We start from the raw sequence: 9,309 nt of genomic DNA on the forward strand, positions 1-9,309 counted from the left end.
CTAGTGTGTTGGCCAACTTTCTCGCTGACTCTCCTCTCCTCTCCTTGTGCCGTCTCCCTTCGTAGGAAACGCGCAGGCATGCTAGGTGTGCATCCTAGCCAGGTCTCGGGAGCCATGGAGAAGTAGGAGCGGACGAAAACGATGCGGGGCACTGGGCACTAAAGTGGAGCTGTGACTGTCTGTGTTTACTTAGTTTCTGTTCATCGAGTGGGGCTGATGTAGATGGGACTGGAGAGGGAGGCAGGGATGAGGGCAAGACTCGACGCCCCAATAGAGCTCTGTGTAGTGATAGTTCTTGCTTGGCTTTATTAGTTTGCGGAGGAATCGTCCAGGAGCCCTAGCCGGACAAGAATATTGCAGAAGTGGACCTGAGTAGTCTGGACATCCTTCTAAGGAGACATGAATAGTCCTCATGTTTCTGCCTTCTGCATCGCTGGCTGTGAGTAAGAGGTCCGTGCTTTGAATTCCTCATCTGTAGTCGCTGTAGTTTTCTTCACAGGCCGCGTGCTTCCTCGTTGGGTATGAGGCTCTGGGATTAAGGCTGGGGAAGGGACAAGAGTCTCCTGAAGAAAGAGAGTATTTTGGGTGCCGTTACAATGGGTGCCTTCTAGTTGCAGTTGTAACGTAGTAATGGGAGATGGGTCGAAGGTGGAGCCATGGGATATGGGAGATGTGAAAAGAAGATACTACGCGACATTGCAGACGGAGATGCTAATTTTTTTGCCTCCCCCCCTCTCCCCCACCGTTAGGTTTAGAACCAAGGAAAACGAAGTCATGCGTCAGAGTCTACTGCCCTCATGCGATGGAAAGCGAGCGAGAGCGTTGAGACTCTGAGCATTGTTGATGCCACTCAAAAGCCGTCCATCTGGGAGCTGTGGAGACGCCGCTGTCCATGAGATAAGTGTCTGGTTTGGTGAGGGCTCTGCTCACGCCCAACCTGAGTCCAGGTTGGGAAGCCCACTAAGTTGGGGCTGGGTTTGTATGAAAAGGTTCCTGACTAACTGTGGTTACGAGGGGGAAAAGGTCCCTATTTTCAGAGGTTGCTCATTTCTCTGGTCAGGAATGGTGTCTCCTCTGCAGCGGAAGGTTGGATTCAGAAGGATGACTCCAGGTGGTGAGTTGCTTGCTTTCCTCCAATGTTTTTCTTTCTCTCTCTCTTGTCTAATATGTTGGCCAACACACACCCTCTAGCTCTCGCTGTCTGTCCTTGCCTTTCCTCGTGTTGTCTCCCTTCGTAAGACACGGGCAGCCGTGTAACGTGTGTATCCCCACAGGCTATGTCTCGGGTGCCATGGAGAAGTAGGAGGGGACGAAAATCATGCACGGCTGTGACTGTCGGTGTTATCTCAGTCTCTGTTTGTCGAGTGGCGCCGAGGTAGATGGGATTGGAGAGGGAGGCCAGGAGGAGGGCAAGATTTGAAGCACCAATAGAGGTTTGTGTAGTGATGGCTCATGCTTGGCTTTTGCAGCTGCGCTTCCAGAGGAATTTTCCAGGAGCCCTATCTCGAGAAGAAACTGGGAGAAGTGGACATGAGCAGACTGGACATCCCTGTAAGCAGACATGAACACCCTTGTCAGCAGACATGAACAGTCCTCAACTTTCTGGCTCCCGCATAACTGGCTGTGAGTAAGCAGTCAGTGCTTTGAATTCGTCATCTGTGCTCGCTGTAGTATTCTTCACAGGCCGTGTGCTTTCTCATTGGGTATGGGGTTCTGTGAGATTACGGCTTGGAGGGGCCAGAGTCTTCTGTGTAGAGTGATTATTTTGGGTGCCGTTGCAAGGGGTGCGTTCTAGTTGTAATGCTAAAGGCGTAATGTGGGGGAGAGTTTGGGGCAGAGCGCTGCCTTGTAGGAGAGGCGAAAAGAATAGCCTACGCGACGCTGCCCACTGAAGTGGTAACTTCATTGCTTTTCCTCCTTGTGCCGGATTTAGTACCGAGGGAAAAGAAATCAAACGTCAGCGTTTACTCCCCTTGTCGGATGGAAAGCGAGCAAGAGCAGTGAGCCTGCGAACATTGTTCATGCAAGTCAGGAGCCGTCCACTTGGCAGTGGAGCAGTCGCTACCGTCAGTGAGATAAGTGTGTGGTTTGGTGAGGGTTCTGCGTAGGGCCCCAATGGCCCCAGGTAGGGACGCCCCGTTAGCTGGGGCTGGGTTTGTAAGAAATGGTTCCTAAGCAGCTGTGGTTACGAGAGAGAGAAGGTCCCCATTTTCAGGGACTGCTCATTTCTCTGCCCAGCTGCGGTGTGTCCTCGGAAGCAGAAGGTTGCATCCAGGAGGATGACTCCAGGTGGTGAGTTGCTTGCCTTCCTCCCATTTTTTTCTCTCTCTCTCTCTCTCGCTCTCTCTCCTCTTGTGTGTTGGCCAACTTTCTCACTCTTTCCTCTCCTGTCCTCGTGCAGTCTCCCTTCATAGAACACAGGCAGGGGTGCTAGGTGTGCATCCTCACAGGCCAGGTCTTGGGAGCCATGGAGAAGTAGGAGGGGATGAAAATCATGCACGGCTGTGACTGTCGGTGTTATCTCAGTCTCTGTTTGTCGAGTGGCGCCGAGGTAGATGGGATTGGAGAGGGAGGCCAGGAGGAGGGCAAGATTTGAAGCAACAAATAGAGGTTTGTGTAGTGATGGCTCATGCTTGGCTTTTGCAGCTGCGCTTCCAGAGGAATTTTCCAAGAGCCCTATCCTGAGGAGAAAGTGGCAGAAGTGGACATGAGCAGACTGGACATCCTTATAAGCAGATATAAACAGTTCTCAGCTTTCTGACTCCCACATAATTGGCTCTGAGTAAGCGGTCAACGGTCTGAATTTCTCATCTGTGCTCGCTGTAGTATTCTTCGCAGGCCGTGTGCTTTCTCGTTGGGTTTGGGGCTCTGTGAGATTACGGCTGGGGAGGGGCCAGAGTCTGCTGTGCAGAGTGACTGTCGGGTGCCGTTGTAAGGGATTGCTTTTTGGTTCTAATGCTAAAGGTGTAATGGGAAGATGTTTGAGGGAGGAGCCCCGCCGTGAGGGAGAGGCGAAAGGAAGAGCCTACGAGATGTTGCCGACTGAGATGGTAACGGATTTGTGTTTTCCCCTTGTGCTGGGTTTAGGACCGAGGGAAAAGAAGTCATGCCTCAGAGACTCAAGCCCTCATGTGATGGAAAGCAAGCCGGAGCAACGAGACCGTGAGCATTGTTGATGTCACGCAAAAGCTGTCCAACTGGGAGGGGAACGGCCGCCCCTCTCAGTGAGCTAAGTGTCTGGTTTGGTGATTGTTGTGCTCATGGCCCACCTTTCTCCTGCTAGGGACGCCACGTTAGCTGGGGCTGGGTTTGAAGAAAATGTTCTTGACTAGCTGTGGTTATGAGGGGGACAAGGTCCCCGTTTTCAGGGTCTGCTCATTTCTCTGGCCAGGAGCGTTGTCTCCTACGCAACGGAAGGTTGCATCTAGAAGGATGACTCCAGGTAGTGAGTTGCTTGCTTTCCTCCCATGTCTTTCTATCTGTCTGTTTCTCTCTCTTCTCTAGTGTGTTGGCCAACTTTCTCGCTGACTCTCCTCTCCTCTCCTTGTGCTGTCTCCCTTCGTAGGAAACGCGCAGGCATGCTAGGTGTGCATCCTAGCCAGGTCTCGGGAGCCATGGAGAAGTAGGAGCGGACGAAAACCATGAGGGGCACTGGGTACTAAAGTGGAGCTGTGACTGTCTGTGTTTACTTAGTTTCTGTTCATCGAGTGGGGCTGATGTAGATGGGACTGGAGAGGGAGGCAGGGATGAGGGCAAGACTCGACGCCCCAATAGAGCTCTGTGTAGTGATAGTTCTTGCTTGGCTTTATTAGTTTGCGGAGGAATCGTCCAGGAGCCCTAGCCGGACAAGAATATTGCAGAAGTGGACCTGAGTAGTCTGGACATCCTTCTAAGGAGACATGAATAGTCCTCATGTTTCTGCCTTCTGCATCGCTGGCTGTGAGTAAGAGGTCAGTGCTTTGAATTCCTCATCTGTAGTCGCTGTAGTTTTCTTCACAGGCCGCGTGCTTCCTCGTTGGGTATGAGGCTCTGGGATTAAGGCTGGGGAAGGGACAAGAATCTCCTGAAGAAAGTGAATATTTTGGGTGCCGTTACAATGGGTGCCTTCTAGTTGCAGTTGTAACGTAGTAATGGGAGATATGTTGAGGGTGGAGCCGTGGGATATGGGAGATGTGAAAAGAAGATAGTACGCGACATTGCAGACGGAGATGCTAATTTTTTTGGCTCCACCCCCCCTGCACCGTTAGGTTTAGAGCCAAGGAAAACGAAGTCACGCGTCAGAGTCTACTGCCCTCATGCGATGGAAAGCGAGCGAGAGCGTTGAGACTCTGAGCATTGTTGATGCCACTCAAAAGCCGTCCATCTGGGAGCTGTGGAGACGCCGCTGTCCGTGAGATAAGTGTCTGGTTTGGTGAGGGCTCTGCTCACGCCCAACCTGAGTCCAGGTTGGGAAGCCCACTAAGTTGGGGCTGGGTTTGTATGAAAAGGTTCCTGACTAACTGTGGTTACGAGGGGGAAAAGGTCCCTATTTTCAGAGGTTGCTCATTTCTCTGGTCAGGAATGGTGTCTCCTCTGCAGCGGAAGGTTGGATTCAGAAGGATGACTCCAGGTGGTGAGTTGCTTGCTTTCCTCCAATGTTTTTCTTTCTCTCTCTCTTGTCTAATATGTTGGCCAACACACACCCTCTAGCTCTCGCTGTCTGTCCTTGCCTTTCCTCGTGTTGTCTCCCTTCGTAAGACACGGGCAGCCGTGTAACGTGTGTATCCCCACAGGCTATGTCTCGGGTGCCATGGAGAAGTAGGAGGGGACGAAAATCATGCACGGCTGTGACTGTCGGTGTTATCTCAGTCTCTGTTTGTCGAGTGGCGCCGAGGTAGATGGGATTGGAGAGGGAGGCCAGGAGGAGGGCAAGATTTGAAGCACCAATAGAGGTTTGTGTAGTGATGGCTCATGCTTGGCTTTTGCAGCTGCGCTTCCAGAGGAATTTTCCAGGAGCCCTATCTCGAGAAGAAACTGGGAGAAGTGGACATGAGCAGACTGGACATCCCTGTAAGCAGACATGAACATCCTTGTCAGCAGACATGAACAGTCCTCAACTTTCTGGCTCCCGCATAACTGGCTGTGAGTAAGCAGTCAGTGCTTTGAATTCGTCATCTGTGCTCGCTGTAGTATTCTTCACAGGCCGTGTGCTTTCTCATTGGGTATGGGGTTCTGTGAGATTACGGTTTGGAGGGGCCAGAGTCTTCTGTGTAGAGTGATTATTTTGGGTGCCGTTGCAAGGGGTGCGTTCTAGTTGTAATGCTAAAGGCGTAATGTGGGGGAGAGTTTGGGGCAGAGCGCTGCCTTGTAGGAGAGGCGAAAAGAATAGCCTACGCGACACTGCCCACTGAAGTGATAACTTCATTGTTTTTCCTCCTTGTGCCGGATTTAGTACCGAGGGAAAAGAAATCAAACGTCAGCGTTTACTCCCCTTGTCGGATGGAAAGCGAGCAAGAGCAGTGAGCCTGCGAACATTGTTGATGCAAGTCAGGAGCCGTCCAGTTGGCAGTGGAGCAGTCGCTACCGTCAGTGAGATAAGTGTGTGGTTTGGTGTGGGTTCTGCGTAGGGCCCCAATGGCTCCAGGTAGGGACGCCCCGTTAGCTGGGGCTGGGTTTGTAAGAAATGGTTCCTAAGCAGCTGTGATTACGAGAGAGAGAAGGTCCCCATTTTCAGGGAATGCTCATTTCTCTGCCCAGCTGCGGTGTGTCCTCGGAAGCAGAAGGTTGCATCCAGGAGGATGACTCCAGGTGGTGAGTTGCTTGCCTTCCTCCCATTTTTTTTTTCTCTGTCTCTGTCTCCTCTAGTGTGTTGGCCAACTTTCTCACTCTCTTTCCTCTCCTCTCCTCGTGCCGTCTCCCTTCGTAGGACCACGGGCATCCGTGCTAGGTGTGCATCCTAGCCAGGTCTCGGGAGCCATGGAGAAGTAGGAGCGGATGAAAACGATGCGGGGCACTGGGCACTAAAGTGGAGCTGTGACTGTCTGTGTTTACTTAGTTTCTGTTCATCGAGTGGGGCTGATGTAGATGGGACTGGAGAGGGAGGCAGGGATGAGGGCAAGACTTGACGCCCCAATAGAGCTCTGTGTAGTGATAGTTCTTGCTTGGCTTTATTAGTTTGCGGAGGAATCGTCCAGGAGCCCTAGCCGGACAAGAATATTGCAGAAGTGGACCTGAGTAGTCTGGACATCCTTCTAAGGAGACATGAATAGTCCTCATGTTTCTGCCTTCTGCATCGCTGGCTGTGAGTAAGAGGTCAGTGCATTGAATTCCTCATCTGTAGTCGCTGTAGTTTTCTTCACAGGCCGCGTGCTTCCTCGTTGGGTATGAGGCTCTGGGATTAAGGCTGGGGAAGGGACAAGAATCTCCTGAAGAAAGTGAATATTTTGGGTGCCGTTACAATGGGTGCCTTCTAGTTGCAGTTGTAACGTAGTAATGGGAGATATGTTGAGGGTGGAGCCGTGGGATATGGGAGATGTGAAAAGAAGATAGTACGCGACATTGCAGACGGAGATGCTAATTTTTTTGGCTCCACCCCCCCTGCACCGTTAGGTTTAGAGCCAAGGAAAACGAAGTCACGCGTCAGAGTCTACTGCCCTCATGCGATGGAAAGTGAGCGAGAGCGTTGAGACTCTGAGCATTGTTGATGCCACTCAAAAGCCGTCCATCTGGGAGCTGTGGAGACGCCGCTGTCCGTGAGATAAGTGTCTGGTTTGGTGAGGGCTCTGCTCACGCCCAACCTGAGTCCAGGTTGGGAAGCCCACTAAGTTGGGGCTGGGTTTGTATGAAAAGGTTCCTGACTAACTGTGGTTACGAGGGGGAAAAGGTCCCTATTTTCAGAGGTTGCTCATTTCTCTGGTCAGGAATGGTGTCTCCTCTGCAGCGGAAGGTTGGATTCAGAAGGATGACTCCAAGTGGTGAGTTGCTTGCTTTCCTCCAATGTTTTTCTTTCTCTCTCTCTCTTGTCTAATATGTTGGCCAACACAAACCCTCTAGCTCTCGCTGTCTGTCCTTGCCTTTCCTCGTGTTGTCTCCCTTCGTAAGACGCGGGCAGCCGTGTAACGTGTGTATCCCCACAGGCTATGTCTCGGGTGCCATGGAGAAGTAGGAGGGGACGAAAATCATGCACGGCTGTGACTGTCGGTGTTATCTCAGTCTCTGTTTGTCGAGTGGCACCGAGGTAGATGGGATTGGAGAGGGAGGCCAGGAGGAGGGCAAGATTTGAAGCACCAATAGAGGTTTGTGTAGTGATGGCTCATGCTTGGCTTTTGCAGCTGCGCTTCCAGAGGAATTTTCCAGGAGCCCTATCTCGAGAAGAAACTGGGAGAAGTGGACATGAGCAGACTGGACATCCCTGTAAGCAGACATGAACACCCTTGTCAGCAGACATGAACAGTCCTCAACTTTCTGGCTCCCGCATAACTGGCTGTGAGTAAGCAGTCAGTGCTTTGAATTCGTCATCTGTGCTCGCTGTAGTATTCTTCACAGGCCGTGTGCTTTCTCATTGGGTATGGGGTTCTGTGAGATTACGGCTGGGGAGGGCCCAGAGTCTTCTGTGTAGAGTGATTTTTTTGGGTGCCGTTGCAAGGGGTGCGTTCTAGTTGTAATGCTAAAGGCGTAACGGGGGGGAGAGTTTGGGGCAGAGCGCTGCCGTGTAGGAGAGGCGAAAACAATAGCCTACGCGACGCTGCCCACTGAAGTGGTAACTTCATTGTTTTTCCTCCTTGTGCCGGATTTAGTACCGAGGGAAAAGAAATCAAACGTCAGCGTTTACTCCCCTTGTCGGATGGAAAGCGAGCAAGAGCAGTGAGCTTGCGAACATTGTTGATGCAAGTCAGGAGCCGTCCAGTTGATAGTGGAGCAGTCGCTACCGTCAGTGAGATAAGTGTGTGGTTTGGTGAGGGTTCTGCGTAGGGCCCCAATGGCTCCAGGTAGGGACGCCCCGTTAGCTGGGGCTGGGTTTGTAAGAAATGGTTCCTAAGCAGCTGTGGTTACGAGAGAGACAAGGTCCCCATTTTCAGGGAATGCTCATTTCTCTGCCCAGCTGCGGTGTGTCCTCGGAAGCAGAAGGTTGCATCCAGGAGGATGACTCCAGGTGGTGAGTTGCTTGCCTTCCTCCCATTTTTTTCTCTCTCTCTCCTCTTGTGTGTTGGCCAACTTTCTCACTCTTTCCTATCCTGTCCTCGTGCCGTCTCCCTTCATAGAACACAGGCAGGGGTGCTAGGTGTGCATCCCCACAGGCCAGGTCTTGGGAGCCATGGAGAAGTAGGAGGGGATGAAAACCATGCAGGGCTATAACTTTTGGTGTTAACTTGGTCTCTGTTCATCGAGTGGGGCTGATGTAGATGGGATTGGAGAGAGAGGCCAGGATGAGGGCAAGATTTGAAGCAACAAATAGAGCTTTAAGTAGTGATGGCTCATGCTTGGCTTTTGCAGCTGCGCTTCCAGAGGAATTTTCCAAGAGCTCTATCCTGAGGAGAAAGTGGCAGAAGTGGACATGAGCAGACTGGACATCCTTATAAGCAGATATAAACAGTTCTCAGCTTTCTGACTCCCGCATAACTGACTGTGAGTAAGCGGTCAATGGTCTGAATTTCTCATCTGTGCTCGCTGTAGTATTCTTCATAGGCCGTGTGCTTTCTCGTTGGGTATGGGGCTCTGTGAGATTACGGCTGGGGAGGGGCCAGAGTCTGCTGTGCAGAGTGACTGTCGGGTGCCGTTTTAAGGGGTGCTTTTTGGTTCTAATGCTAAAGGTGTAATGGGAAGATGTTTGAGGGAGGAGCCCCGCCATGAGGGAGAGGCGAAAGGAAGAGCCTACGAGATGTTGCCGACTGAGATGGTAACGGATTTGTGTGTTCCCCTTGTGCTGGGTTTAGGACCAAGGGAAAAGAAGTCACGCCTCAGAGACTCAAGCCCTCATGTGATGGAAAGCAAGCCGGAGCGACGAGACCGTGAGCATTGGGAGATGGGTTGAGGGTGGAGCCGTGGGATATGGGAGATGTGAAAAGAAGATACTACGTGACATTGCAGACGGAGATGCTAATTTTTTTGGCTCCCAACCCCCCCCCACCGTTAGGTTTAGAACCAAGGAAAACGAAGTCACGCGTCAGAGTCTACTGCCCTCATGCGATGGAAAGCGAGCGAGAGCGTTGAGACTCTGAGCATTGTTGATGCCACTCAAAAGCCGTCCATCTGGGAGCTGTGGAGACGCTGCTGTCAGTGAGATAAGTGTCTGGTTTGGTGAGGGCTCTGCTGACGCCCAACCTGAGTCCA

General features: G+C 51.8%; 2 long non-coding RNA genes across 4 annotated transcripts; both read left to right on the forward strand.

Annotated features, from left to right (window-relative positions):
- The first annotated feature begins 3,161 nt into the window (after positions 1–3,161).
- LOC135980012 (uncharacterized) lies at positions 3,162–7,173 on the forward strand. 2 transcript variants are annotated; one of them, XR_010597248.1, is made up of 5 exons: positions 3,162–3,950; positions 4,248–4,873; positions 4,968–5,121; positions 5,432–6,291; positions 6,589–7,173. It is a non-coding gene; the product is annotated as an uncharacterized LOC135980012 (long non-coding RNA). The 2 variants fall into 2 exon arrangements; XR_010597247.1 differs by having other exon boundaries at positions 4,248–5,121.
- A 46-nt stretch (positions 7,174–7,219) lies between these two features.
- On the forward strand, positions 7,220–8,994 carry LOC135980013 (uncharacterized). Of its 2 annotated transcripts, none has more exons than XR_010597250.1 (3): positions 7,220–7,464; positions 7,776–8,604; positions 8,913–8,994. It is a non-coding gene; the product is annotated as an uncharacterized LOC135980013 (long non-coding RNA). The 2 variants fall into 2 exon arrangements; XR_010597249.1 differs by having other exon boundaries at positions 7,776–8,608; positions 8,913–8,992.
- Positions 8,995–9,309: the final 315 nt, after the last annotated feature.

This window comes from Chrysemys picta, unplaced genomic scaffold (assembly GCF_011386835.1).
Source record: "Chrysemys picta bellii isolate R12L10 unplaced genomic scaffold, ASM1138683v2 scaf1594, whole genome shotgun sequence".
NCBI classification, from domain to species: Eukaryota; Metazoa; Chordata; order Testudines; family Emydidae; genus Chrysemys; species Chrysemys picta.